Here is a 22,692-nt window from a genome sequence, read left to right as displayed (position 1 = left end):
ATTTATGCTTCTGCCGAAAATCGACGTCTCGTAATATCGCGGTGCACAATTGTGCGATCGTCAAGATATGGGCAGCAAGATGTGCACCTTTGTCTGCATTATTAGTTACTTTCGGGCATATTCCCTAAGTCGCTCATTGATACATCACCCTGTCGGCCCGATGTAAGTCTTTCCACATGAGAGAGGGAAGGCATAAACCCCACTGGAGGTGCATTGGATGTAGGAGATCCGGTGCCTGATTTGGCATCCACGCTTGCTATCAGTGCAAGTGCGGGAGCACAGCTTAGCAAGCTTGTTCGGCGAAGAAAACGCCAGAGGGACACCATGCCTGCTAGCAACTCTCTTGAGTTGATGAGTGACCATATGAAGATTATGTACTACCACAGACCTGATGGTTTCACGTTCAGCGACCGTCCTCATTACGTTTTTTTTTTTTTTTTTTCTGAATATGGGCCTCGGCAACTGCTGTAAGGAGTGGCATAAGGAAACCTGCTGCCAGAAGTCGGTGCACCTCATCGTCAACGCCGTCTTACATCTTATGCACACACTATTTTTTGAGAGCCGATTTCATACATGAGGACGCAATTCCTCTTTTTACTACTTTGGTATGAGCTGACTTAAACGTCAAGAGTTCCTTTTTTGCGCGTGGTTGGTAAGCCCAACACACATGTCGTACGCGGACCTCGAGCCTAAAGTCCAAAAACTGCAAAACGTTATTCTAGGGTAGCTCGTGGGTTAAATGAAGGCCTTGTCCGTATTGCATAAAATAATTTAAAACCTTGTCAACCATATTCAGGTTGAAAGAGCGAAACGTTAAAAAAACAAAAAAAAATCATCGAACGTACCTGAAAGCATTTAAAAATTTCCTGTCGTTAAAAACGTGGTCTAAGAACCGGTCTACACTATCTAAAAAATATCGCAGAGAACTGGAGCAACACGGGACCCTATGTGTATGCATTCCGCTGTAAAAACGGCTGGTCATTGAAAACAATAAAAGTCACCTTAAGGTAATATTCCAACAGATTAAAAAAAAAATTTCCCACTGACAGTTCAACATCATTATGGAACGGTATCGTACCGTTTTCCTCAATGCAAGAATTTACAGAAACCAAAAGTCCACGTTGTAACACTGAATGGTGGCATGGTGCCCCTCTGGCGTTTTCTGCACCGAACAAGCTTGCTAAGCTGTGCTCTTGCATTGGCAGTGATAGCAGGCGTGGATGCCAAATCAGGCACGGGATCCCCTACATCCCATGCACCTACGGTGTGGTTTATGCCTTCCCTCTCTCAGTGGAAAGTCTTACATTGGGCCGACAGGGCGATGTATCAATGAGCGATTTAAGGAAGGTGCTCAAAAAGTAACTAATAATGCAGACAAAGGTGCACATCTTGCTGTCCATAATAATTCTTGCCGATTGCGCAATTGTGCACCGCGATTTCACCAGACGTCGATTCTCGGCAGAAGCACAAATGAACACGCGCGGCTGGCCCTGGAAGCTTTCCACATAAAGAAAAAAGCAGATGACTGTATACGTGATACTTTTTTGTCCCTATACTCGGCCGAATATCATTTCTTGTGCACCTGTCTTCGGTAACTGGCTCTGGTGGGACATGCGTATTTGTATGTCATATATATATATATATATATATATATGTATGCGTTGTCGTAAGAAGAATAAAGCAGTTGTTAGTTACTTTGTACTTCAGAGATCCGTTGTTAACCTTTAATGAAATCTGCAAACATTACCAGTTGGAGTGGCGGAAGTATCCACTCCCGCACCCACACTTAAACAGAGCTCAGTCTATCACTCTATGTCTGTCACAGACGGAGGCGCATGCATCCCCTCTAAAATGTTCTAAATACATGGATGGCATAGAGCCGGGGTGCCCGCGCTGTGGCCACCCCAAATGTACCGTACAACACATGCTGTGGCAATGCCCTACGTTGCACGAGAGCAGCGAGTCTCCCTCTTCGGAGGCGGACTGTAACTATCTTCTCACTAGCCAAGACAAAAGAGACCAGCTTTGGGCCATCCAGAGGGCCCGCGACATATGGCCGTGGAGTTTAAGGTCCCCGTCCCAGTCGTGGGAGTGGCCCACCGGTGTCACCCCCTAACGGGCGTCGAGCGTCGCCTCCGGATAATAACAAAGTTCTTTGCCTGCCTGCCTGCCTGCCTGCAGTGCCAGCGCTTGTCTCGTCTCTTCTTAGGGGTTTGTCCTGGATGTTCGCGGTGAACTTTTTTTCACCTTAAAATACTATGTACCAACTAGCCCCAACCGAAGTTTCATTAATGTTGTATACATTGAGAAAAATTAGCATGGCAGCCTCTTTCTTTCGCTTATAAAATTATATATGGTGTAAGGAAGAAGAAGTACGCCGTGCAGAGCTCCGCAGCCGGATTGCCAGCGCTACTGAAGTGGGGCTCGGGCTCGACGCTGTTCCTGGTGCGCCTGGCTAAGCCTACGCGGTTGTGTCTTCCTGTCGGCGTCCTTCGTGTCGTCCACAGCCGTGCCAGACTTCTTTGTCATATTTGGTGGAGGTTTGCTGGGTCTTCTGTCATCCTGGAATTGCGCAGCCGGATTCTCCCTGCTACCATGACCTCCGCAAGCGCCACGAGCTTACCACCAGCTGCTCCCCAGTCCTCCGTATGCCCCGGCACACTCCGTCAGCGGGACCCTCCCATCTTTAGCGGCAGTGATGACCACGACGTTGATGACTGGCTGTCATCATACGAACGCGTGAGTCGCAACAACAAATGGGATGACGTCACGAAATTGACCACCGTCCCATTTTACCTCACCGGAATTGCCCACTTGTGGTTTCGAAACCACGAAAGCGAAGTCTCAAGCTGGACCGTGTTCAAGACGAAGTTCAGCGAGGTCTTCGGCCGTCCTGCTGTTCAAAAGCTTCGTGCCGAACAGCGTCTGCAGTCGCGCGCTCAGCAGCCTGGTGAGACCTTTACCAGCTACATTGAAGATGTCATCGATCTCTGCAAACGCGTCGATGCATCCATGCCTGAGGGCAATAAAATCAAACAAATACTGAAGGGCATCGACGAGGACGCGTTTCAAATGCTGATTTCAAAGAACCCCTCTACGGTTGCCCAAGTCATTGAACTATGCCAAAGCTATGACGAGCTACGCCGTCAACGCCTCCTCACCCGCCGCCCTAATCCCCATCAGGAATCGTTGTCCGGCTTGACCTCCCCTTTTCCAGATTCCACCCTCCTCTCGCAGATCAAGGCATTCGTCCGGGAAGAAGTTGCTCGCCAGCTCTCCCTTATCTCCAACAACCCGCCGGAGTCAAGTTCGTCCCTTAGTCCGACCCTACGACACGTTATAGAAGAACAAGTGTCCGAAGTTCTTCCTCTGGAGCGGGCGCCTCAACTCACCACCCCATTGACTTACGCCGACGCCGTCGCACGACCACGCCCACCGACGTTCCGGGCTCCGCCTCCGATGCCTAGCCCTGTTTTTACCTCCACGCCCTCACGACCTCCGGTGCATCGAGTAAATCCTTGGCGCACAGCGGACAATCGGCCCATCTGCTATTCGTGTGGTATTGCCGGACACGTTGCACGCCTGTGCCGCCGCCGTCCACTTCATCCACGTGACGACCCACGCACAGCAGCGTACGACCATCCATTGTCTTACGCTCCAGACCGCGATTTACCCCTTCCCCGCCCAAGCCATCGCCCAGTTTCTGACCGCCGTTCTCCTTCTCCTCGTCGTCGCTCGCTCTCCCCGATGCGTCGACGTCCCTCTACCGCTGACACGGAAAACTAAGTGGCGCAGTTCCCGAGGCAAGAACTGCGTCATCGTCGCAACGCTCAAGCCCTCTTCTTTCGCCGCCCAACGTTATTGATGTCGCTGTTGAAGGTGTCTCTGTGCTTGCCCTCATTGACACAGGTGCCGCCATATCTGTGATTGCCGAAAAACTATGCCGCTCAATACGAAAAGTCACGACGCCTTTCTTCGGTCCATTACTCCGCACGGCCACAGCACAGCACGTCCAGCCAGTGGCTGCGTGCACCGCCAGACTTGAAATTCAAGGAGTGCTCTACTTCGTCGAGTTCGTCGTTCTTCCCCACTGTTCCCACGATATTATTTTAGGTTGGGATTTTCTCTCCCGTCACCAAGCTGTTATTGATTGCTCCCGTGCAGAAGTCGCCTTCTCTTCGCTTGGAAATGCCATATCTGACGACGTTTCGCTTTCCCGCACCAAGTTGTCCCTCACTGACGACCTCCAGATACCTCCGCACGCATCCGTTCTGGCACCTGTGTCCTGTTCCGTTGCCTGCGACTCTACCGTACTCTTCACACCTTCCACTGCTTTCGTTCATCGCCACATCTCACCACTGCCAACCGCGCTGCTTGGCCTTCAAGCAGGCGCGACTCACCTTCCTGTATACAACCACTTCCCATTCCCGATTACGTTGCTTCGCGGTGAATCTCTCGGCACTGTGGAGCCTTACGACACCATTACCACGTTGGAACTTCTTGGATCGTCCGAGGTCAACACCCTCTCCGGTAGTCCCGCACCTGCCACATCGCCTGAAGACGTTTTCAGCCACGTCATCGACAGCGCCTTAAACCCCAAGCAACGCCATGACCTTCTCCGTCTCCTCGAGAAATTTCGCCCTGCTTTTGACAGCCATAGCACTTCCCTGGGTCGAACGACGACTGTATGTCACCGGATTGACACTGGTGCTCACTCACCGCTACGGCAGCGACCATACCGCGTATCGTCGACAGAACGACGCGTCATTGATGAGCAAGTAGGTGAAATGCTGCAGCGTGGTGTCATTGAACCGTCCGACAGTCCATGGGCATCGCCAGTTGTTTTGGTTAAAAAGAAGGATGGCTCGATCCGCTTTTGCGTGGATTACCGTCGCCTAAACAAAATAACTCGAAAGGATGTTTATCCATTGCCGCGGATCGATGACGCCTTAGACTGCTTACAAGGCGCAGAGTTCTTTTCCTCCCTCGATCTACGCTCTGGTTATTGGCAAGTGCCTATGGCTGCAGACGATAAGCCTAAAACTGCTTTCATCACACCAGATGGCTTATACGAATTTCGTGTGATGCCATTCGGCCTTTGCAACGCACCCGCCACTTTTGAGCGGATGATGGATACTATTCTTCGAGGCCTCAAATGGAACACGTGCTTGTGTTATTTGGATGATGTAGTAGTGTTTGCACCAGATTTTCCTACTCACCTTCATCGCTTGGAGCAGGTTTTACGCTGTCTCAGTGACGCTGGCCTCCAACTCAACCTGAAAAAATGTCACTTTGGGGCACGAAAGCTGACAATTCTCGGACATGTCGTATCGAAGGATGGCGTTCTCCCCGATGCCACAAAGCTCCGTGCTGTTAAAGAATTCCCAAGGCCGACGACTCTAAAAGACTTGCGTAGTTTCATTGGCCTCTGCTCGTACTTCCGCCGCTTCATTCGAAATTTCGCTTCGATTATGGCACCGCTGACAGAGCTTCTTCGGGGAGACCCCAATCTTTCCGCATGGTCACCGCCTTGCGACGAGGCCTTCGCGACGCTACGGCGCCTGCTTACAACACCACCGATACTGCGCCATTTCGATCCCACTGCTCCCACGGAAATCCATACGGATGCTAGCGGCGTTGGTCTTGGCGCTGTGCTCGCCCAGCGAAAGCCCGGCTACCAGGAATATGTTGTTGCTTACGCGAGCCGCACTCTCACCAAAGCTGAGGCGAATTATTCAGTCACTGAAAAAGAATGCCTAGCGATCATCTGGGCCATTACAAAGTTTCGCCCATACCTGTACGGCCGGTCCTTCGATGTCGTTACCGATCACCACGCACTTTGCTGGTTGTCGTCCCTCAAGGATCCCTGCGGCCGCCTTGCCCGGTGGGCACTGAGGCTCCAAGAGTACGACATCCGTGTTGTCTACCGCTCCGGCAAGAAGCACGCCGATGCCGATGCTCTTTCGCGCTCGCCTGTCCACGCCGAAATTGTCAGTGTCTCCGTTCTAGATGACCCAGTTCCCCCATTCGCTTCTGTCGACATGGCTTTGGAGCAGCGCAAGGACTCCTGGATTTCATCTTTGATAGATTACATCTCTGATTCACCTGCACGCCCACCATCCCGAGCGCTCCGCCGACAAGCTTCGCACTTCGCCATCCGCGACGGAATCGTCTATCGCCGTAACTACAGTTCCGACGGCCGCAAATGGCTGCTTGTCATACCCCGGCAGCTCCGCACTGATGTATGCGCCGCTTTCCACGCCGACCCTCAGTGTGCACACGCTGGTCTCTTCAAGACCTACACCAGACTACGTCATAGGTTTTATTGGCGCGGTATGTACACATTTGTGCAAAAGTACATTCGCTCTTGCACAGAATGTCAACGCCGCAAGCCTGATCCTTGCCGCTCTTCTGGACCAATGCAACCTTTACCGTGCCCTTCGCGACCCTTTGACCGCGTTGGAATAGACCTATACGGGCCTCTGCCATACACAGCTGCTGGCAATCGCTGGGTCATTGTAGCCATAGACCACCTCACGAGGTATGCAGAAACGGCCGCTCTACCAGCCGCGACAGCTCGTGACGTTGCCTCCTTCCTGCTTCAACGCTTCGTTCTCCGTCACGGCGCCCCCCGCGAACTCCTGAGCGACCGAGGTCGCGTCTTTCTCGCCGATGTCATTCAAGAACTTCTCACTGAATGCCGCATTATTCATCGCTGTACCACCGCATATCACCCGCAAACAAATGGATTGACAGAGCGGTTTAACCGAACTCTTGGCGACATGCTTTCGATGTATGTCGCCTCCAACCACACAAACTGGGACCTCATCCTTCCCTATGTCACGTACGCCTACAATACGGCACCCCAGGCAACGACGGGCTTTTCTCCCTTCTTTCTTCTATACGGCCGAGAACCGTCATTTCCGATTGACACTATTCTTCCTTACCGTCCCGACTTATCAGAGGGTACACCGGTTTCCGAAGCCGCCCGGTATGCAGAAGAATGTCGGCAACTAGCTCGCTCTCTAACAACGCAAGAACAAGCGCTACAGAAATTTCGTCATGACGACGGGCGCCCCCACAACCAGTTTTCGCCTGACGCTCTCGTTTGGTTGTGGGTGCCTCCTACTTCGACACCAGGTGTCTCCTCCAAGTTTGTATCCCGATACCATGGACCCTACCGGGTTCTACAGCAAACTTCTCCGGTGAACTACGTCATCGAACCTCTGACGCCCCCTACGGACCTGCGTCGCCGAAGCCGCGAAACTGTCCATGTCGATCGGCTCAAGCCGTATCACGAGCCCTTCGTCCTTACGACGCCTTAGGCCTCCTGTGCGGCTCCGTCTTCAGCGAGGGGGGAAGATGTAAGGAAGAAGAAGTACGCCGTGCAGAGCTCCGCAGCCGGATTGCCAGCGCTACTGAAGTGTGGCTCGGGCTCGACGCTGTTCCTGGTGCGCCTGGCTAAGCCTACGCGGTTGTGTCTTCCTGTCGGCGTCCTTCGTGTCGTCCACAGCCGTGCCAGACTTCTTTGTCATAATGGCATCATATACGTTTCTGTCACACCAACCTACAGTGCCGACGTCCCTAGGGAGAGTATCACAGGAAGCCTTAGGCAGAGCCCAGGCTGGCGAAGGGGCCGTCCACAAGTCGCTTTCCTTTAATTGTAACGACAATCGAGAAAAAAAAAGTGAAAACCACACAGAACGCCACTTCATGTACGTTTTTCTCTCTCTGCTCATCACGTTCCGCTAAAACTGCTAGCCGTGGTTTACGGGATCTGGGACCGAATTCAGAAAACCTTTCGTTCATAAGTATTCTTTGCCGCTGGTTGGCCGCTTTCGCCACACGTATGCCCAGCTTCATGAGTGACAAATTTTATCTTTTCAACTTCACGTGCAGTCTCAAACGCGCGTTTTCTGGATGGCAGAACACAGGTAATTTTGATGTCTCGTAAACTGTTACAGACCAGTGGTCCTTGGATTATAACGGGCGATTTCAACGCACATCACTTACTCTGGGGTAGCTCGGCAATCAATTCCAGAGGCAGGAATCTGGTGTCACTCGCCTCTTATCATGACCTTTGTTTGATGAATGATGGCACTCCTACATACCTGCGAGGCCTCAAGTATAGCAGTTGCCTGGATTTGACTTTGTTATCACGATGCTTTAGTTCACAAGTACCGTGGTTTTCAGACATAGAAACGCATGTCAGTGACCATATTTCTACTTACTTGAAGATCAGGGGGCTAAACAATTCCTCCTCGTCGAATGCAGCACAACGTATCGATTGGACTAACTTTAAGCTACACATGGAAAATGCATGCAGAGAAGACCTTGGCCATAGCCTGGAAGATACCATCACAGATGCAATGAGAGAAGCTTCATGCCTCCTAACGTTGACAGCAAACCGTTCCCAATTTGACGTAGAACTGGAGAAGCTAACTGCACGTCGACAACGAGCTGAAAGGAGATAAAGGCGCACGAAGGCAGTTTGTGACCTGAGAATCACACGAAGAATAAAGAAGAAAATCCAACGCCTTTTGGACAAATGGCAGGAACAACGTTGGAAGTTCTTTTGTGAATCACTGGACCCTCGTAAACCACTGTCATGCATCTGGAGGCAGTTCGTGACCCGCGCTCGTCTCCGCAACAGCGACATCCTTTCATGGCCTTAGCCCTACATCACTGCCAGACGCAACTTGAGGTGGCAAATGATTTTTGCTGTGCGGATCGCTGGCATGTGTGTCACCCCCAACGCCGAAGACGTTCATGCCATCCCTGTGTATCGCGTCCCAGAAATGGAAATTTCATTTACTATGGAAGAACTTGACGCCTCTTTGGCTGCTTATCGGCGTTGATCTTCACCAGGGCCCGACGGCATCCCCTATGCAGCTCTTGCCCATCTTGGACGAGAGGCCAAGCAAGAGCTGTTGAATTACTACAACCGCTCAAGGCAAGACGGCATCGTTCCTCAGCAATGGAAAATAATTCGGCTGGTACCACTACTTAAACCAGGAAAGTCGCCTTTAGACCTGACATCATATCGCCCTATTGCCCTGGCAAGTTGCATGCAAAACATGCAAAACAAATATTCGTACCCTCCAAAGTTTGCAAGGCCAGGCTCTACGGACGTGTCTTGGACTACAACGATGCGCTTCCACTGATGCAACAATCATGATTGCTAGAGACTACTTGGTTCCAACATACATCACGGTTGACAACCTCAGAGCACACATTCGACACCTGTGTCGCGTACCCAGTCACTACATTGCTGCTTTACATTACCTCAAGCCACGTTTTCCAAACTTGTTGCGACACATCAAGGCTGCCTTCCGTCGGGCTTTACACCAGCAGCAAGACCACTGTTACCCCCGTGGTGTCTACGACAGCCACAAGTACACCTCATGATTACGGGAGTTACGAAGAAGATCCGTCATTCCACACTGGCTCTACGACAGTTGACATTGTCATTATTGAACAATGCATATGAACAAAGAACGCAGATTTACACCAATGGATCTGTCTCAGCCACCAGTTAAACAGGCGCTTTTATCATACCGGCCTTACAAGTCCCAAGGAAGTTCAAAGTGTCCCACATAACGACCTCTACGGCAAAAGAACTTGCCGCCCTGCGTGCTGCTGTTAATTACATCGTAGAAGCACCACCTCGAAAGTGGGTCATTTTTTGTGACTCCAACGCAGCCCTTCAAAGTCTACAGTCAGCATTACGACGCAAGACCCATGAACAACTGGTGTTTGAGACCAGAGAGGTTCTCCATCAAGCCCTCATGAACGGACACAACATCATCTTTCAAAGGCTAACCCTCACAGTTCCTATTCGCGACTCCAGCATTTCATGCAACACCTAGCGGCGAGCGCCGGAAACCTCGTACGGAGGTCGGAACGTTGGAGCAGACGCTCCGTCCGCAGCCTTCGCACTGCGATCGGGAGCGCTTCTAGTACGATGGAGCCACCATCTACGAAACTCCGCACGGCCGTGGAATTATGCTGCGTTTTGCAGTTTTGCGGCGCCGAAGAGCCACATGGATTGCGAATCTTATCATAAGCTGTGACAACGGCAATAGTTGTGTTCTATACATCTTGCTCGAGAAAGTTTTCTTTTTTTGTTGTTGTTGTTATTGTTGTTTGTGTGAAGAGAACGCGATCCTGTTGCTTGTGCTATGTTTGCAGTAAAGTGATATACAGCCAACTTCAGTAAGCTTGTGTTGAGGTTGTTAGTGCCATCGTGATAACGTTGAGCGTATGCGTGCTGCAACATGCAGTGTCATGTGATAGCAGGCGTGGTAATGCAGTTCATGATGCAAATGTCGCCGCGGTACTCAAGCTTTCCTTCATTAAAGCTGTTATATCGGATACATGCGGCGCACAACGTGGAACTACCGAGTATGGTACATCAGCGAAAATCGGTACATCGGAGTTTCAGGTACTCCCGGGTAACGTCGGTAAATCGTTCTATGTAAGCACAACATGTATGCGCCAGCGTGCAAAATAACTATGGGGTAGCATAGCGGTACGCCTTCCTTGCGACCTGGACACGCTACTCGTGTAACTAGCGCAAATTAGTAGGCGCTCATTTCAAAAGGCGTAAATATCAAATCAAATGTATCTCTTATCAGTGTCTGAAGAAAATTGGCAGTTCAGAGGCGAGCACAGTTTTGTTCCCGCCCGCGGCGGCCGCATTTCATGGAGGCGAAATGCAAAAACGCCTGTGTGCTTGCGTTGTAGTGCACGTAAAAGAACCCCAGGTGGTCAAAATTAATCCGGAACCCTCCACTACTGCGAGCCTCATAATCAGTACTGGTTCTGGCACGTAAAACCCCAGAATTAAGAAGAAGTTTGGCCACAAAAAGTGCAGGATACGTAAATTATAGAATAACATGGAAAATAATTAGATTCATAATGCAGTAGCTTAGTTAACATTACTTTACACAGAAACATTTGTTTTGTTTCATAAGCAATATGTTCGTAGACAGCGGGGAGTAATCAGTCATGGTCAGGCCACGCAGCACAAGCCATACCTGTACATGATGTGCAAATGTGTTTTTATTGTAGTAAGCAGATCTTTCGGCTTCTTATTTATCGTTTTGTTCTCTACGAGAGAAACAATGCGCGAACTACTGCAATAACTACAGCTAAGCGAAGCAGCAGTCACGTTGCGCAAATCTTTAATGTAAAATAGATAACAAGAACGCAAAAGTAGCGGGAAAGGTTCGCCACAGACTCGTAGTGCATGCTCGTGATAAAGTGAAAAGCTTGATTTTAGGTTCGCTCGCTTTTTGAACTGAAAAGAGCGTGCAGAGTTGGCGCCTTCGCCGAACGAAAATGTGTAAAGGGAACAACAATGAGAAAGTGCGCGCCGGCTGCGCATTTATCCGCATGTACAGCGGCAACAGCTGATCGAGCAAGTCGGTGCGCTGCTGCGGTCTATGTTAAACGTGCTAAACTGAGCAAGTTGTAAGATTTCGGCAATCCTGGCGAGGCCAGCGTGACGTATACAACTTCGCCGGCCTCTGTTTCGAAACACCGGACTATCTATCCGCGCCTTAACAGTGAATCCAAGCAGCAGAAACGTGCTTGTACTTTTCTGACCATCCAACAGGGCACGAATACTTTGGTTCCACGACCAATGGGTTCAAGAATACATCGGTGATTTTCATCAGAATCTCGTGCGGGTCCGCTGTCACGCCAGATGTTTGCAGACACCGTTAGGATTCTAGCCACCTTAACACCATGCGACCACTTCAGCCTCATTACCCACTGTGCCTCTCTCAGATGGGCTAAAATGTTTGGGTCGGCGTAAGCTAATCGCTTTCCTTCCACAAAACAGCGCAAACCGGCATCACATTGCACGAAAATCGTCAAACTACAGTTGCATCCGCCATGTAGCACAGTGTAGCCAGACGCGGCCACTTTTCGCAGCGCCCCCTGCAGGTCATTTGAGTTGCGAATACCCTTATCAAGGACAGACGCGGCGAGTGGTCTTCATTTATTCGCGCAAACCAGGACTGAAACTTCATGGAGCACCCCGATTTTCTCGAACTGTCGTCTCCACCGGCTCGATCCTACACGGAGGCTGCAGATTCCATCGAACTTCCTCCGCCGTGATCCAAATTTACTTTGCCGCCTCTGGTTAGGGGTCGCTTTTACGAAAGCGTATTCGATCATTCCTTATGGGCATGTCCGACACACCAATCTGTGACTCGTGCAACTGTGAGGAGACGATCGAACGCGTGTTGTGTTTTTGTCATCTTTATGACATTGAACGCGACATTCTTCGGAGTGTGTTAAACCGATTAGACAGTAGACCGTTTTCAGAGACAAAGATTCTTGGACCATGGCCTCGCGCGTCGCAGGCTCACAAAGCGACGCGGGCATTGTTACAGTTCATGAAGTCGACAGGCCTGAGTGACCGATTGTTAAGTGTTGGACAACCACACGTGTTCATACTGAGAGTACTTTCTTCCCTCTCTCTCATTTCTTTCTTTTCATCCCTTTAAACCCCTTCCCCGTGTAGGGTAGCAAATCGGACTTGCGTCTGGTTAACCTCCCTGCCTTTCCTTTCTTCATTTTCCCTCCTCCTCCTCGTAAACTGTGTTTAGAATGCTTAGACGAGTGGGGGGGAGGGAGGGGAAGTCGTGGGATGGAGGAGGGGGTTGGTTTGCGATGTGGGGTTCGTAATTAAACCTCAGAGCGGCAGAATGTAGGCAACAGAAAAATCCGCCTTCATTCCAACCTGTGAAACTGGATGTACAGCGAAGCTGCTGCCGACGTTAGACTACTTGACACGAGCACCATCACCACAAAGGACATACGTAATGCGCACATGCACGTGTGAGGCAGTGCAGCATACATGCTCATGCGTCTAGCCTCTTCGCCAAGCGCAAGTGCTTTATTGCTGTGCTGTTTATTTTTTACGTGCCAAAACCAGTTCTGATTATGAGGCACGCCGTAGTGGGGGACTCCGGAAATTTGGACCACCTGGGCTTCTTTAACGTGCACCTAAATCGAAAGTACACGGGTGTTTTCGCATTTCGCCCCCATCGAAATGCGGCCGCCGTGGCCGGGATTCGATACCGCGACCTCGCGCTCAGCAGCCCAACACCAGTGCTTTATTGAACTAGTTCATTTTTTTTTTCAAAGTAAATTGTCGTCAGAGAATCGTCGAGTACGACTTAGAAGCTGCAGACATGATAGCTTCTGATTGTGACTTGAATATACAAGAAAACATGTTTCTGTTACGCCGAAACTCAAAGACAAAGCCCTTTTCCAGCTGCCGTTTGAGGTCTGAGTGGCCGCAGCCGCTAGGTGGACGTACGGTTTTTGGACTGCGTTTGCCATGCTTATTACAGTCGCAGTACACGCTATGCGACAAATGCATTTTGCAGATCACCCACACATCAAGGACACATACATTGTATACACACGCACGCACGCACGTGTGCGGAAGTGCAGCATACATTCTCATTCTCCTAGGCCTTCCGCCAAGCGCAAGTGCGTTGTTGAACTAATTGAATTTTTCGAAGTAATTGTGTCAGAAAATTCGTAAAGTACGAATTACACACAAGCTGCAGACATGATAGCAATATACGAGAATAACGGCATCGTCACGTGAAGATGTCGCCTGGTCATGTAATCTGATGACGTCATCACATCAAACGTGGCGTGCCGCGATGACGTCTTCGTCAAGTGGTGATGACCTGATGACGTCATGTGATGCCTCTTGGAGAAGCGGCACACTGTGCGCTTCCCGCTTCTTTGCAGAGTCTCCGTGATCGGCCTACATTTTTGTGTGAGCACCACAGATGCGGACACGAAACATCCCGACCAACTAGAGGCTAACAACTTCTCTGTAAAAGGCTAAAAGGCGAGTCCGGCCAACACCGCCTAGATAGCACAGGCCTACGCACTCCGATCTATGATGTCATGCTATCTGGCCAGAAATTTTCATTGCCCACGCTGGCGTGACGAAAACGGTGACGTCAAAATCACTGTTACTTACGCGCGAGCATCCCCATTAGATTCCATGACAGTCGGGACAGGTAGCATGACGTCATGATCGAAGTGCGTAGACCTTGTGTTATCTAGGTGGTGTTGGTCCGGCAGGGGACATATTCTGCGACGATCGCGAAGGCGATAGTGACGTAGTGTTCAGCCAGCCAATCAGCTCATCCGATTTTGCTCTACCATAAAATCAGCGCGCGCCTTGCGGCGAAAATGTCGCCGGGCGATACTATCGCCGAAAGAGATCGTCGCAGAATACGTCCCCAGGTGGCCATCGCGGAGCCTCGTTCAATATGTTTCCTTTTAGTTTCGCTTTTAGGCGCGAGCGTATATGCACCTACATTGAAGATTCGCGATGCGGGTGTATGAAACTCGGCGATAAAAGTTAGCACAGAGTCAAGAATAAGGTCAGCGGCACAGCTGTCACGGCGGATCATGGATGACCTAGATAAGAATAAGCAAGTGACATTGGGGATCACGTAATCGGCATAGCTGGTGCGGTGCCAACTCGCACAGGTAGCGCGGCTTAACTCGGCGCTCGGAGAGGCACGTAATCAATTCTGTATCGGCGCTTCGAAAGAACAGTCGGTGCTTGATCGCTGTAACGTAGTATATACTGAGCGGGTCCTTCTCGTGATCTTGTAGCAGAACGGTGAGCTTAACGGACCGAGATGCAACTTAAGCGCCATCTAGAACAACATGAATCTACCGATTCCAAAGTCGTTGCTAAACTCCAAGCCCGGGCCGAACTTTCTCGGCAATAAATTCGGGGCAGACGTGCCCAGGAGACCCCCGAAGGGCATGCAGCTCGACTAGCGACAAGTCGAGCTTCAATTCCTGCCCAGTACCAAGTCAACGCGGAGCCGGCGGAGCAATGAGAACAAATAATAACCGATAAACAATAAAAGAATAATGAGATAAACAATGACGGCAGAAATGAGAGAAAGTACGCTCACGCGAAATACGGGTTTGCTTCGTGGAACGAGGGTCGCTTTTTTCTCGGAAAACGTTGCGCCATCGCCCGACAGAGCTTCTTGTCGGAGAAGCTCTAGGAGAAGCCATCTGCTTCTCCGTGGAGACGAGAAGCACACGGAACAGATACGCTTTAAGCTCCCGAAGGTGGTGCCCGTGACTTGTGACCTTTAATTGCATATGAAGCCCGTGTACGGCGACCTGGTCCCTGAGCGCCCATGCTCGGCGCAGCACACTGCCTCCTCGGATTCCTCCACTGGAATCGCGTTCGCGCTTGCGTGTTGTTATTAAAAACTGCGCGCTGTTGCACATGTTTGCCCAGATACCAGACGCGCTTGCTCGTTTCCTCTGACAGTTAATGCTGCCCGCGATGAGTGTATATAATTGGGACCATTAGATCATGCGTTCACGTTGTGGCGTGTTGTGCCATAGCACCTGCCATCATCGCCACCCGTCCCTCTGGGCCCGGTCGACGAGTCGCCAAGGGGACGCGACGACACAATACGACAGGGGTGCGTCAGCAGCCGCCCCGTCTGGGCCCTCTCGACGAGTCGCCAAGGGGACGCGACGACACAATACGGCGCGGGCGACGTCAGCAACCATCCCGTCGGGCTCCTGTCGACGAGGAGCCGCCGCCAAGGAGATTTAAGTAAGAACCGGCCCATTGTTAAGCCAGAGAGTCGCCACCGGCCGCCCCGTCGGTCTGGTGCGCTCTTACCAGCTCTTATTGTTTTTACTAGCTATCACCAGCTAAGGGCAGCTATTACCAGCTATTACCTGCTATTCCTGCTATATCTGTTCATATTTGTACATATTGTATAAAGCTTTCGTCTCATCTTCGCCTGCTTCAAGACTCCGTCTCTCATCCCCGACCCCGAGTCGCAATAGGCGTCATCGTCACAGAGGCTACATGTGCTCAAGCGAGTCGCTGGCATACGCTGGGGCAACCACCCGACGTCGATGCTACGGCTACATGCAGCGTTGGTTACCAGTCGGATCCTACACCAGCTACCCCTGATGTCACCCTCAGATAGCGAATACGAGCGCTTAGAAGCCATCCACAGAAAAGGTATTCGACTTTGCCTTAGAGTCCCTCAGCCAGCGTCTAACAAGAAAGTGCTCTACGAAGCTGAGTCACGCCCTCTGCGACTTCAGGCTTCCCAGAGTCTCATGATCCAGTTACTACGATTGAGTGAGCCTACGCCCGGCAAAGCCCTGTCAAGACGTATAAGTAACAGGTCGCGGTCACTTTTTTATGCAGCACTGAACACAGTTCGCGTCATAGGATCGCGCTGCTCGAGACAGAGGGAAAAGATAGAACCGCCCTGGACATTCGAGGACATCACATGCGACTTAAGTATACCACGATTTCAGTCAAAGAGCTGCATTCCATCTGCAGAAGCCAAGTCATTAGTCCTGGAACATTTGCACACGACTTACCCGAACCATATACAAATATACACAGATGGCTCTGTCAAAGTAGACGAAGACCGCTGTGCAGCTGCATTCTGTATTCCCTCTCTGAGATATACATGGTCTGGCCGTCTGGACTGTATGGCCTCGTACAGTTGTGGAAGGCGTAGCAATAGCTTCTGCTCTGCGCAAACTAAAGACTCTGCCTTCGCAGACGGTGGTTATCCTTACGGACTCAAAGGCCGCGTTAGAACAACTATACCGCGGTCTGCCATCCACCAAGTTCCCACGCAAATCACTAGCCCTTGTGAAAGAACTCAAGAACAAAGGCTGCACGGTAAAGTTTCAGTGGATTCCCTCCCACATTGGTATTACTGGCAGCAAAAAAGCTGATGTGCTTGCATACGCAGCGCTCATCATCCTCCCAAAATCAAGGCTCCAAAGAGTAATCAAGTGAAAAAATCGGACATTCAAAATCACTTTGGGTCGCTTTGGGTTTCACCACATATGCCCTGCGTAACCAAGAGATTTCATCGAGAGGAAGCATCACTTTTATATCGAATCAGGACAGGATCTGCTAGTACTACGGCCTGGTTATTTAAGACGGGACGAATCAATTCTCCAAACTGTACGGCATGCGACGAGACAGGAGATATTGTTACGAGGACCGGTGAACGTGCTTGCGGTCCCGGGTTGGAAAAGAGAAAGAGGACGACGCTGAGTGCATCAACCGAACAATTGTAAACATGATATCTATGTATGTTTCATCCGACCAGAAGAACTGGGATGACGTACTGCCTTTTATTACGTACGCGTTCAACACCGCCAAACATGAGACTACCGGGTATAGCCCTTTCTTCCTGCTGTACGCACGGCCACCCCGGTACACAATCGACACTGTTTTCCCTTTCCACAGTCACGAAAATCCCACTATCGCCGAGACTCTCTGCCTTGCCGAAGAAGCTCGTCGTATCGCTCGTTTGCGCACTTTGGCATCGCAGGACAGATCAAAAGCGCGCTACGACATTCGCCACCGTCCGGTAATCTATCGCCCGGGTGATTTAGTCTGGCTGTGGACTCCAGTACGGAAACGCGGGTTATGCCAAAAGCTTTTGGCCACCTACGATGGCCCGTTTGTGATTCTTAACAGACTGACGGAAGTCACCTATAACATAGCTCGCCTCATGGCGAGTGGTAGAAGAGCTGCCAAGACCCAAGTGGTCCATGTGGCCCGCTTGAAACTCTTCACTTCAAGACAAATGGATTGACTCGCCCGCCGGGCTTCGTCTGCGACGGGAGGAATGTTACGCGTGAGGAAAACGAGGACCGGTGAACGTGCTTGCGGTCCCGGGTTGGAAAAGAGAAAGAGGACGACGCTGAGTGCATCAACCAGCCAGCCGCTCTTGCGCTCACCTTCGCGACCTAAAATAAACGGTCCCCTTCATCTGTAAGGTTTACAAACGGTCTCCTTTGCGCGTAACAATATTGAACACTTTCTGTGGTCGTGCCAGCAATTCCAAGCTGAAAGGGACGCTCTCCTGGAGTATCTACAAAAAAAAGGACCTTCCGCATGCGTGCCTGCAACACCTTGTATTTCGCGAGGGATCAGTTATAGCCCGCACAGAAACTTCACGTCTCCTTATGGAATTCTTAAGAGAGACTGGTTTGATTTACATATGGTGAAACCATTCAGCGATATTGTCGGCCAATTGTCCGATATTGATATTGTCGGAGCAATTGCCGGCCTTGATCGCCAGGCTAAACCAGCCTGTTGCTACAATTCACCACCACCACCACCACCACCAACACCACCACCATTTCCGCTACCGATAAATAAACGCAAAGAAAAATCTAATATGCAGTCAGTGGTGCTCAAAGCCGGCCCTGGCTTTAGCGTTAATGTTTTTTTTTCAATTTTATGAGTGATCTTTAATTCCAGTTCGTTCTGTTTGTAGACACAAAGAACGAGGGCCCGAGTTCCCAAAAACGTTCTTACGCTATAACTGTTCGTAAGAGCCGATTCTAGCCAGTCTTTGTCGCGGACATATGATTTTATAAGGTAGCCGGCCAATCACAAAAAGCACTTATGAACGAAAAACTTTGTGAATTTGGCCCCAGGAGCCGAATTCAGAAAGTTTGCGTTCACACGAACATTTTGTGATTGGCGGGCAACCTTCGATAATATTACCTTCTTCACTGCAATTGGCTGGCGCCACTTTCTGCAACAGCTCTAGCATGTGAAGCCATTTTGTGAATGCAACCCTAGGAACCAAACTCACTAAGCATAAGATCGTTCATGTAGAACGGTTTGCCATTTGTAAGCCGTGTTTCGTAATAACATTCTTTGCACTCATCACATGGTCAGCAACCGTCGCTCTTGCAAACTGCTCGAGGGCATGAGCTGCGCTGGAAATAAGGGCCGTGACACCGACTTTGCGAAGCTTTTCCTTCGTAAGAAATTGTTTGTTAGATGGCCGGCTGCCTTTGCTAATAATGTGTTAGCCATTAATTATGATTAGCCGACGTCTCATCGTACGAACCACTGCAGTTGCGAACACCTTTGTGAGTTCGGCCCTGGATCCTTTATGCCTAATTTTGAAAACGCACTGCGACCTAAATTACGCGACGGCCGCCTGACCTGGGGTGCTATGCAGGATGCGCCGAGTTTGGCTAAACTCGGGATCTTCACGAGCTCTGGTGACGCCCCAAGATGAAAGAACAAGACAAAGTTTGTCCGTCGGCACGCCTCCAGTTTCATTGGTTTATCTAGATTCACTCTGGGTGGCTATCATCTCTTGGGCGTTGCCATATGGGCGGTTGACAAACTGGGGCTCACGTGATAATACGGTCGGTGCATGGTCGTACCTTCTTTCACTTGTTTGTCGTTCCACCGAGTGCATTATAGGCACAAGCATGTTATCAAATAAATGTATTTAGTACGATAATATTAGTCACATTAATGTGGGTTATAAGCATTTTAAAGTTTACAAGATGTGCACTGAATGTGTATTAGAATAATTTGCCGTTTAATACGTTTCGCGTTCCACCACGAGGGGAGGCTCGCCCTCCTCTTTCTTCCTCTGGATTGGATTGGCGCGGCTCGCTACGTGCTTGCGCTAGCATTTCTGAGCACAGATTGGTATGCGCTGGTTTTCGCACTAGGTTTTCAAGAGATCACTCGTTGCTCCTCTCTTTCCTCTGGATTGAATTGGTGCGGCTTGCTACCTGCTTGCGCTCCCATTTCCGAGCCCAGATTGGTGTACGCCTGGTTTTCACATTGCGTTTTCAACAAACCTCTCGTTGCTCGCGCTAAAGTAAGGCTGCGAGACGAATAAGCGTCTGCTAGCGCAGTAGTGGTTTGCCACGCGCTTACTGTGTAAGCACTCACGAATGCCGGAAAGCACTCATACAAGGGTCAGAAAACTACGCTTTATTTTATTTTACTTTGTGATGCACCTTCAGACGGGCTAGCGCTGAGAGATGGCTTCTAACAACCGCAGGAAAGAGTCTTTGTACTGGGTAGTCCGAGGGATCCGTGGCTTCTAACAAACGCAAGAAATGATCTTCGCAGCCTACGTGGCGGTTAATTGATTACCACGACATCTATGCCAGGAATGACTCCAGCAGCGGTGCAGTTACCCTGTCACCACCACTGACGAGGTGGCGATTCACTTTTTGAGAATAAATTTCTATTTTTTTTTTGCGTTTGAACGCTCGTGATGGGGCCCACAAACTTCACGCAGTGGTTGACTGTCTCCCAGTGCAGATTGAGGATCGCCTCGTTAGCATCTACTAAATTTGGAATACAGTTCTATGCGACCCATGCGTTACTGCGAATAAAGGCCCCTGGTTGAACATTGACTGTAATAATCGCTTCGTCTCGTCGGTCGACCTTGAAAAGTCGCAGCACTCCTGTGGTAGCGCAGACCACGCCGAAGACCCACGGTGCACGATCTTTTAACATCGCCGTAATTTTGGCGGCTCGGTGGAACGTTGTCGCCCTTCATCAGGTGGCCTCGATTGTACTTTCACTTGCCTGCGAAGAAGACACTCGTCAAATTGCACTATCTTTCCGGGGCCCCCGAGAGGAGGTCGCGCCAGCAGCTCGTCCATCCTGACCTCATGGGCGTAGTTCTCCCAGTCGGCGATGGCATGCTTCGATAAAGGACACAAGTCGCTGGTCATCTCATTCAACAGCCACACATCTACGCTATTGCTCACACAGTACGTCAGTACGTGAGCAAAATCACTTGCCGCCTAAAGAGGTGGTCGTTAGGACGGCTGAGGTGGTCCGTGTTGGCGAAGTAACTTCGCTCGCCTCTCTGCCCGTACAGTGCAGTGCTACCGTGTAACTGCAAAGACTGCTTTCGGCACCTGTTGCACCGGAAGACGGCCTGGCGTCCATTCTGAGTCTTCCTGTACAATGTAACCACTACAATGGGACCAACCAACCACAGGTTGACTGGTCCAGTTGGAACCCTAGGTGCTTGCAGGTGCCCTAGTACTCCAATGACGCCGCCGGACCTGGCCTGGCGCTGGGACACGGTGGACGCACGGCGCTTGAAGCCGGAGTGCGCCGAAGCGATCGCATGAACTCTTCCTCTGCAGCCTAGTCACATCTGTGCGGCTGCGTGGTTAATCACATCTGTGCGGCTAATCTGTGCTCCTAAAGCATAATTTGCACGCCACGCTGTCTCCGCAGACTTGAGCTTTCGTCTGCGGAGGAAAGGCGAAAATGACGTATTGGAAAGGCGAAAATGACGTTTAAACTCTACGTCGGTCATGTAGGTGAACGGGTCCAGACGGTCTATTGACGCTTGCTGTCGCTGGATGCGATGACACAGGCTGCTGCTGCCGCTGCCATGTTCCCGAATTCAACTCGGGGAAGGTTTCGCGATGTACGAGTTTGGCACAAGTTCGCCTGTCAGTTAAAACCATAGGTCACGCCCCACGCGAGGCATGTAACTCTTATGCGTGCACCCACCACAGTTGAGCCACGCCCAACTTATTGTTCGGCAACAGCGACGCGGTGCTGAGCAGAGAGGCATCAACAATCTTGACCACCGAGATAAAACACGCACAACGCACTGTCATCGGTGATGTACTGAGCGCCGACTATCTTCTCGGGCTGTGATGGCCCCACAACATGGTTTCATTGCCTGCGCTGTGGCGACGTAGCACACAGCAAATAATTATCGGCACGTCACTATATAGCTATTTGGAAGGCGTCGATGCGTCGTGGTGGACGACGATGTTGAGGAGTGCGTAGTGTTTTCCAACGACAACGTATCGCAGCTCTCATTTGAGATGACTGATCTGTCATCGGCTATGCATCGGAGTGGTAGTGTCGCTAACACGGTCAGCGTCGGGCATCGCCCGCTTTTTATAGACCCATTACGATGACATTTCTTCATCACAAGCACTGCACACTCAACAGTTGCAACACCTTCCTGCGTTCGAAGTCTCATTTCATAACTGCACACTAGAGCCCTCACCTGCCAAAATGCGATTGTTGCGTGGCGTTACGATATCCATCTGCGATCGCTGTTAGCTCCAGCAGAAACAATCGGCAAGCACGTTGGAGTGCACAACACACTCAAAATACTGCGTATATGCGCACAGAGGCACCTTCACTGGGCAAGCGATGAAAAGCAATTAATTGTGACGCTGGGAAGCTCGCTCTTCTTCACGATGCATCACGGAGGCTTCGCGCACAGAAATAAACGTGGTGCCGTACAGCCATTTTGCAGCGACGGCCGTTGCTCCCCTCTCTATGGCTAGAGTCTCGTTTTTCGTTGGTAAAGGGGCGGCCTTAATAGCCTCAGTGAAGCGCCTGCGGTGAACAGCCATGCCGCAGCGATACGTTGTCCTTCCCCTTATAGACAGGGAATGGTCAGATAATTATCATGACTGACTTAATCGAGAATAGCACGGCAGCGCCCCCGGCGACTTGTCACCGTCTGAACTCCCTCGTGCGTGCGACCCTCTAGAATGTATCCGCTTGTAAGCTGTCGCCTCACTGTCGCCACTCACGGCAAAAAAGTGCAAAATCTAATAATTCGCTCTATCTCCATTTGTCATCAGAAATTTATAGCATTTAAAACGAAAAACTGATACTTTAAGAAATAAATTGTTCGTTATTTTATTTGTTGTATTTTAAAGTATTCGATTAAAGGAAAGTGTAGATGCAAGAATGGAAAGCATGTGCCCTGTTCGCATTCGACGGAGGATAGAAAGATAATGCCCGAAAGAGGAGGCACGCCCTTGACGCGCCCGAGAAAGGCG

Source organism: Dermacentor silvarum, chromosome 1, assembly GCF_013339745.2.
Source record: "Dermacentor silvarum isolate Dsil-2018 chromosome 1, BIME_Dsil_1.4, whole genome shotgun sequence".
NCBI classification, from domain to species: Eukaryota; Metazoa; Arthropoda; class Arachnida; order Ixodida; family Ixodidae; genus Dermacentor; species Dermacentor silvarum.
This window is presented reverse-complemented; position numbering follows the sequence as displayed.